This window comes from Lathyrus oleraceus, chromosome 2 (genome assembly GCF_024323335.1).
Source record: "Lathyrus oleraceus cultivar Zhongwan6 chromosome 2, CAAS_Psat_ZW6_1.0, whole genome shotgun sequence".
NCBI classification, from domain to species: Eukaryota; Viridiplantae; Streptophyta; class Magnoliopsida; order Fabales; family Fabaceae; genus Lathyrus; species Lathyrus oleraceus.
The window spans coordinates 463463390-463472183 of NC_066580.1; positions in this window are offsets into that span (position 1 = coordinate 463463390).

Below are 8794 nucleotides of genomic sequence, written 5' to 3' on the forward strand. Positions count from 1 at the left end.
GAAAGATGGAATGATGACTATGGGAACCTCTTGTAGAACATGTTTGGCAGGTTTAAACTCTAGTACACTCCCTTTGGGTGGTTCTTAACCGAGACTCCATGCTCGTGACTCGCAACAAACCCTTGATTCATGGTTGATCCGTTCATGTATCCTTAATATCAATGGAACTTGGGTGTTGATAAGGTGTAAACCGTAATCCACCAAAATGGATGATTGATATTAAGGATATCATGATCCATCCCATGACCTTTGTTTGGTGTGCCTTGCTTGATCCTTGAGTGTGATTGTTGCATTCATGCATTCATGCACCCATTCGCATCCATATCATCAATAATGAAGAAAATTTTCAAGGAACTTAAGGGGTTTATTTGCAAAATTTTCAGACATGGAAAGACAAAGAAGGAATACAAAGAAGTACAGTTTCAGACAACCAGATTTGAAAGAGTTAAGGAATCTGACATCTTATGTACTAGATCCCTTGGGTTTCAAGGCTCGTTTTGGGAAGCTTCTTCCTCTTCTGACTACTCAGATGGATGAAGGGTTGATGAGTGTATTGGTGAAGTTTTATGATCCCTTGTATCGTTGCTTCACATTTCTGGACTTTCAGCTTTTGCCTACACTTGAGGAGTATGCCTACCTTGTGGGTATACCTATTATAGACCAGTTGCCGTTTAGTGGCTTGGAGAATATTCCTACTTCTCAAGAGATAGCTGACATGTTGCACATAGATGAACCTCTGGTTAGTGCTCATATGACTACCAAAGGTGGAATTCAAGGTCTCCCTTCTGAGTTCCTCATTGCTCAAGCTACTATGTATGGGAAGGCCATGAGTGAGGATGCCTTTGAGGCCCTATTTGTACTTCTCATCTATGGCTTGGTATTGTTCCCCAACATCGACAAGTTTGTGGATGTGAACGCTATTAGGATTTTCTCTACTCTTAATCCCGTTCTGACTCTGTTGGGTGACACCTATTTTTCTTTGCATATGAGGAACGCAAAGGGTGGTGGTGCCATTGTGTGTTGTTTGCCTCTGTTGTATAAGTGGTTTATTTCTCACTTACCGCAGACGGTCACCTTCAAGGAGAACAATGGATGTCTACGGTGGTCCACGAGACTCATGTCTCTCACTAATGATGATATCTCTTGGTATAACCGTGTATATGATGGTGTGCAGATTATCGACTCTTATGGTGAATTCTCCAATGTACCTCTTCTTGGTACATATGGTGGGATTAACTACAACCCTGTTTTGGCACGTCGTCAGCTTGGGTTCCCCCTAAAGGATAAACCCAATAACATTCTGTTAGAGGGTGTGTTCTTTCAGGAGGGTAAAGATCCCCAAGGCTTGAAAGCTAGGATGGTCCGCGCTCGGCGCAAGGTTCATAAAAAAGGAAGGAAGGAGTTGGGTCCTAAGAATTGTGTTGCTTTAGAGCCTTACACTGCTTGGGTTAGGAAGAGAGCGTCTGAGTATCTCATGCCTTATGAGTATCCAAGACCCACACCTTTGGTTATGGCTGGGCCTTCAACCCTCCCTGACCAAGGAGTAGAGGAGTTGAGAGACGAAGACCGATCACGTGCTTGGATCCGTGAAAGAGAGGAGTTACTTCAGTAGATCAAGGAGAAGGATGCTTTGATAGAGTTCCTCAAACGTCAGGTTATTGATGATCCTGATGATGCATGGACTTCTCTACATCTTCAGTCTTCCAAATTTTGGAAGAGGAAGTACGACCGACTCGCCAAGGAGAAGGCGGATATGGAGGCAGCCTACGAGAGGGAGGTGAAGAGACTTCGTGCATCCTACCTTCTTGTGTCCCGGGATTTAGATGATTGTTTCTAGGGATCCATAGAATGATTATTTTCCTTTTCTCTTGTATTTGGTTGCCAAAACTGTACTTCTTTAGTGTAAAAATGTTTCCAGATAGTATTTGATGAGATATTTCCGTATGTGATAAATGATTAATACTTCCAAATTTTTGCAAATAGAACCCTAAAGTTCCTTTGAAATAAAAAACAAATCATGTGCACAAGCATTGCATGCATCATGTGCATAAACAGGTTTTTTCCCTGCTTCTTGTCCTGTGGTCTAACTTTGTGTTCTTCATTTATTTTGAAGACAAGCTGACTCACCGGTACTACACCAGAGCCAACATTTCAAGACTGATGGATCATTTGGAACAAGAGAACCGCGAGCTGAAAGAGGAAGTGGCCAGATTAAGTGCCTTGATGGAGTCATTCATGGCTGCTCAGAGCCAGTCTTCTCTGACACCTTCGACTCCTCCCCAGAGGACAGTCATCTCTGAGATTGTCTCCTCGACTGTGCCTGTAGCCAGTGCACACTTTGTTCTAACGGCCATGCCAGCCGGATTCCCGTGGGGGATGCCTCCCAGTTTCATGCCCAAGGGTCCTGCTCCCACCTTTGCTTCTATGCCAACATCTAGCCCGATCCTTGTTGTTCCTCCTCCTGTCGTGCATACTCTGCCCAGAGTGGACGACACCATCTACCATTCTGAGGCGTCTGAGGGTCCAGATGTCTATGAGAATATAGATGCTATGAACGATCAATTTCTTGAGCTTCGGAAGGAATTGAAAATTCTCAGAGGAAAGGATCTTTTCGGCAAGTCTGCTGCCGAACTCTGCTTGGTTCCTAATATGAAGATCCCCGTGAAATTCAAGGTCCCTAACTTTGAGAAGTACAAGGGGAATACTTGCCCTCTCAGCCACCTGGTCATGTATGCCAGGAAAATGTCAACTCAGACCGACAATGACCAATAGCTCATCCACTACTTTCAGGACAGTCTGTCTGGTGCTGCTCTGCGTTGGTACATGGGTTTAGACAGTGCAAACATCTGATCTTTCAACGATCTTGGCGAGGCCTTCGTCAAGTAATACAAGTACAATATGGATATGGCTCCCGATAGGGATCAATTGAGGGCCATGTCCCGGAAGGACAAGGAAACCTTTAAAGAATACACCCAGAGGTGGCGAGAGGTAGCAGCACAGATCGTGCCTCCGCTAGAAGAGAAAGAGATGACTAAGATCTTTTTGAAGACCTTAAGTTCTTTTTATTATGAGTGGATGATCGCTAGCGCTCCTTTTGACTTCACCGAGATGGTGAATATGGGGATGCGTCTAGAAGAAAGGGTTAGAGAAGGACGTCTGTCCAGAGAAGAAGGCTCTTCTGCCAAACGCTATGGGTCGTTTGCGAAGAAGAAAGATGGAGAGGCACATGCTGTGACCTCCCATGTGAAACCAAGAAGACCCTCTGTGAGGAGGAAGACCGTGCGTCCCGCCGGTAACCAGCAACAAGTGGCTCATATAGCACCTGTTTTCAGAGATAATCAGCAGTACCAACAACATAACAACAATCAGCAAGCACATCCTGTCGCAACCTGAAAAATGGAATGCGAAAAAAAAACAACTCGCGAAGAAAGACAGGAGAGTCGCCACCGTGCGTTATTTATCCCAAAGGAGGGAAAGGAAACGCTCGAAGTAAACGTGGAAAAAGGAAAGGACAAGACGGGGTCTCGCAACCAAATCTTGGGTTCGGGAGTCGATTATGCGAAGGGAAGGTATTAGCACCCCTACGCATCCGTAGTACTCTACGGGATCCACTTTTTTAGTTCTTGTCTAAAGGGTGTGGGTTTATCTAATGTGTTATTTACTAAAAAAAAGGGGTCAAAAGAAAATGACTCGCACGAATGTCGCATCCACTGCATACGTATCTCATCTGAATATGAGAATCAGAGTCTTCGTAGCTCGGCTACCTAGGGGTTAAGGGTAATTGTACTCGCTAAGACATCGCGTCTTATGCCTACGCATCTCATCTGGAATGAGAATCAGAGCAAGCCGTAGTTCGGCTAACTACGGGGTTATGGATTGGGTTTTGGACGAACGACGTTACTACGCAATCTACCGAATGCTCGACCTTTGGAGACTTACTCGCCTGTAGTAGAAGGAGTTAACGTGTTCTTAGGAGAAGAAAAATCAATGAGTTGGTAGGGTTAGGGGTGCTCATGCAAAAAGGCAGTCCTTGACGAAGGAACCGCGCTACCTGTGGGGATACGAACACATACAAAACAAACATGTATAAAGTAAACGTGCCAACAAGGCAATCAGAATAAATCTACCAAATAGTATCCCACAAGCAAAATGGAATATCCAGCGAGCTATCCCTGTAAAAGTCATGTGAGCCTTCACAAAAACTCGACAAAAGGGTTAGTGAAACACGATAAGCATTCAAGGAATTCAAGGCATTATTTATACATTCATACATAATTATGAACCCGTGGGCAAAAACCTAATGAAATTCATCCATCGTACCTCAAACATTCAGAGTATTCAACTTCAAAGCACAAAGGTAATGGGAATAAGGGCAAACCTGATTGGAGAGATCGGTTGAAATCAAATGGCACGGCTGGATTTGCAAACCAATGTTAGGGTTTGCTTGAGCTGAAAGTGTGTGAGTCAGAATGAACCTTTCAGAGTTGTCTAGAGGTTGCTGCAGATTAATTCTCACTCTCTCTATCTAGGTTTCTCTCCAGGTTTTGTCCAGGGTTTTGTTCCAAGGAAACCTCAGAGTGTTTTGCTTCTCTTCCTTTTTCTGTCTGTTCTCCCTCTTTTATAACCTGACTTTCATGGCTTTGTGGGCTCAAATGAGAGAGGTCCAAGTCTGAGATTTTTTCTTTTATTTATTTATTTATTTAAATTTTATTTATTTTATTATTTAAATTTTTATTTATTTATTTATTTATTTATTTTTGCATTTTTTTTTTTCGTTTTTTTTTTTGCTTGCATAACGCGTGAGCTTCGCCTAGCGAGCATGACAGCTCATGAATAAACCTTTGCTCCTTCAAGATTAACGTTTTGACTGACGAATATACCCCTGTTGGAAGTAACTCAAGTCTTTCCCTTGTGTTGACTGATCATCTAAATAGAACCCACAAAGTGTCCTGGATGATGTTCAAGCTTCTTGGAGCTAATCCCGATTGACATGATGAAATGCAATGTATCTAATGTTAAATGACCTAAAGATGAATGCGTGAATAAGGAGGGCAAATTTTGGGGTGTTACAGCTGCCCCTATTCAGTCATCAGCTAACCTGAGCAGGATGAAAGCGAACAACTTATCAGACAAACAGGGTGAGCTGTGATTGAATACCAAAGACAGACCGAAAATTTACACTTGGAGAACACCACAAAAATGCTGAAATACACCGCGCTGTTTATTTCTCTTCTGATCCTCTGGCTGAATCTGAATCAGTCTTCTGACTTAATCTGGAGTTTCGATCCTCTGGCTGAATCTATACTCAATTTAGTCCTCTGGTTGGATGTTAATTTTGATCCTCGGGCTGGATACGGTTTCAATCTTCTGGCTAGATCTTCTTCGATCTTCTGGCTAGATCTTCTTCGATCTTCTAGCTAGATCTCCTTTGTTTCAATTCTCTGGCTGAATCTATTTTCTTTGATTCTCTGGCTGAATCTACTTCGATCTTCTGGCTAGATCTGAATTGTTTCGATTCTCTGGCTGAATCTATTTCCGGTCTTCGGGCTAGACCTGACTTCGATCTTCTGGCTAGATCTTCTTCGATCTTCTGGCTAGATCTGAATTGTTTCGATTCTCTGACTGAATCTATTTCGATCTTCTGGCTAGATCTGAATTGTTTCGATTCTCTGGCTGAATCTATTTCGATCTTCTGGCTAGATCTGAATTGTTTCGATTCTCTAGCTGAATCTATTTTCTTTGATTCTCTGGCTGAATCTATCTATTTTTCGATCTTCGAGCTAGACCTGACTTTGATCTTCTGGCTAGATCTGGATTGTTTTGATAATAAATTCCAATCATCAGGATCTCGCATCTGGGGCATGCGCTGGTTGACCCTCTTTCGAAATCTACAGTCTTCATGTTAGATATGCAGCTTCGAGAATATCCCACTTTTGGGCTTCGTACATATTCTTCAGGCTAGAACATGTTATAACGACTCTTCGATTAGACTTTGTTTTTTTAATGCGATCCGCGGGCTGGATCCTCTTGTAGGTTGATTTTCTGTTGAGCTGTCAATCTATTCATCCAGCTGGCTTGCTGGGAAAATAACGCTCGTAGTCGACTCTCTGGCTGAATCTTCGAAATGACCCTCAGGATGAATCTCTGGAAAACGATTCTCAGGCTGAATCTTTGAAATGACCCTCATGCTGGGTCACACACACACTTGATCCTCTGGCCGAATCTCATGACTTTGGTTGTAAAGTAATTTTTCAGTCTGCTTTGAAGAACCTGTTTGTTGTAACACCCCAAAATTTGCCCTCCTCATTCATGCATTCATTTTTAGGTCATTTAACATTTCATATTGCATTTCATCATGTCAATCAGAATCAGATCCAAGAAACTTTATTTTAAAAAATAAATAAATAAATAAATAAATAAATATAAAAAAAAATAAAAATAAATAAATAAATAAATAAAATAAAAGAAAAAATCTCAAACTTGGACCTCTCTCAAAAGCCCACTAAGCTACCAATATTAGGCTATAAATACTAGAGTTTCATTGAAACAAAACAAACAGAAAAAGGAAGAGAAGCAAAATACTCTGAGGTTTCCTTGGAACAAAACCCTGGACAAAACCTAGAGAGAAACCTGACAGAGAACTCAGAGCAACCTCCAAACCCTGAAGGGAACTCAACTGCACAGAATCACCTCTGTCTCACATAAACCCTAAAGATTGTTTTGTAAACCTCATGGGTGCAACTCATTTTCAATCAAGCTCTCCAATCAGGTTTGCCCTATATCCATCATCTTTATACCTTTAATTTGAATGCTCTAAATGTATGAGGTATTATGGGTGAATTTGATACCCTTTTGATGCATGTGTTTGACAAGAGGTTTAGGCCTCCTACCCTTGGTTGCTTTTTGTGAGCTTTTTGTGAATTGAAAGGGCATGATTCATGTGGTTACATTTTGATTTGGGAGCAACTCTTGATTACCCTATTTTGTTTCTCTAACCTGTTTGTTGAGTTTTGTTTTGTGAGGGCTCATATGACTCTTGCAGAGATGGTTTGCCTGGTGTTCCACTTTATTTGTGGGATACCCCCTAGAGGTTCATTCCGATTACCTGTACTGACCCACTTTCTTTGATGATGTTAGCTTGGAAGGATCTCAGGGTTTATCGTTCCTTTAATTGCTGTTACCTCGGATCTTCATCAGCGTGGTACTTTTATATTTTTCCCGCATTTTACTGCTTTCCTAGCTGGAAGACCTCGATAGGAGGCAATGTTTTTGTGTGTTTATTTTTTTTTACAAGTTCCTTCGTCAAGGACTGCCTTTTGCATGAGCATCCCTAACCCTACCAACTCATTGATTTTTCTTCTCCTAAGAACACGTTAACTCCTTCTACTACAGGCGAGTAAGTCTCCAAAGGTCGAGCATCCGGTAGATTGCATAGTAATGTCGTTCGTCCAAAACCCAATCCATAACCCCGTAGTTAGCCGAACTACGGCTTGCTCTGATTCTCATTCCAGATGAGATACGTAGGCATAAGACGCGATTTCTTAGCGAGCACAATTACCCTTAACCCCTAGGTAGCCGAGCTACGAAGACTCTGATTCTCATATTCATATGAGATACGTATGCAGTGGATGCGACATCCGTGCGAGTCATTTTCTTTTGACCCTTTTTTTTTAGTAAATAACACATTAGATAAACCCACACCCTTTAGACAAGAAATACAAAAGTGGATCCCGTAGAGTACTACGGATGCGTAGGGGTGCTAATACCTTCCCTTCGCATAACCGACTCCCGAACCCAAGATTTGGTTGCGAGACCCCGTCTTGTCCTTTCCTTTTTCCAGGTTTACTTTGAGCGTTTCGTTTCCCTCCGTTGGGATAAATAACGCACGGTGGCGCCTCTCCTGTCTTTCTTCGCCGGTTGTTTTTTTTTCGCATTCCATTTTTCAGGTTGCGACAGCTGGCGACTTCACTGGGGACCCGGTTTCCCTAAGCGAGTCCCTCCTAGCTTTTGTAGGTTGTTTGTTTATTGGGGTATTATTCTTTTGTACAGTTATTTATCTTTCAGCATTTACCTGCTTTATTGCATTGTGTACATATGACTGCCGTATCTGCTGGTTCTGTTTGTGAGATGAGTTCTATACCCGAACTCGAGTGCACTTAGGATAGGAGAATGGCATAGTCTTGTCGACTTGTGTGGAGTTATTCCTTAGCAAGTTGACTTGCAAGCCCATTCACTTGGTGGAGGTCATGTTGGGATCAATAATGTCACACAAGTAAGTTGTGGTTAGACATTACTTTTTCCAATATAGACCTTAGAAGCCAAGGACCTTAGTTTACCAAACCCATCTTGGCCTATTCGTAGGACGTAGTGCGAAAGTCGTTCAAGTGTAAGATTTAATATGATTGTTACGCGATACTACACTCATAAGAGTCTTGTAAGACCCCAATTTTGTCCCTAAGATCCCTCATGGCATCATATCATATCATTGCATTTGCCTCAAGGATCATTGTACACCTTGCTTCCTTCCCTGTGGGTGGGTTATCTTTCTGAGAGTGGTTCTTGATCACCAAGCATGTTTTGCATTTGTATATCATTGCTTTTCCTTTTACCACTAACCAAAAGTACAAAAATATGTCTTCTAACCCTTGTTTTGCAGATGAAGCAATCAACAGTCAAAGCAGTCAAAGACATTCATTGAGCAATAGATGGTGGCCATTCTTGAGAATTTGGACCCCACAATCATTATCAAGAGTTCATATGAGCCATGATGTTATTTTGAATCAAAATACCAAGT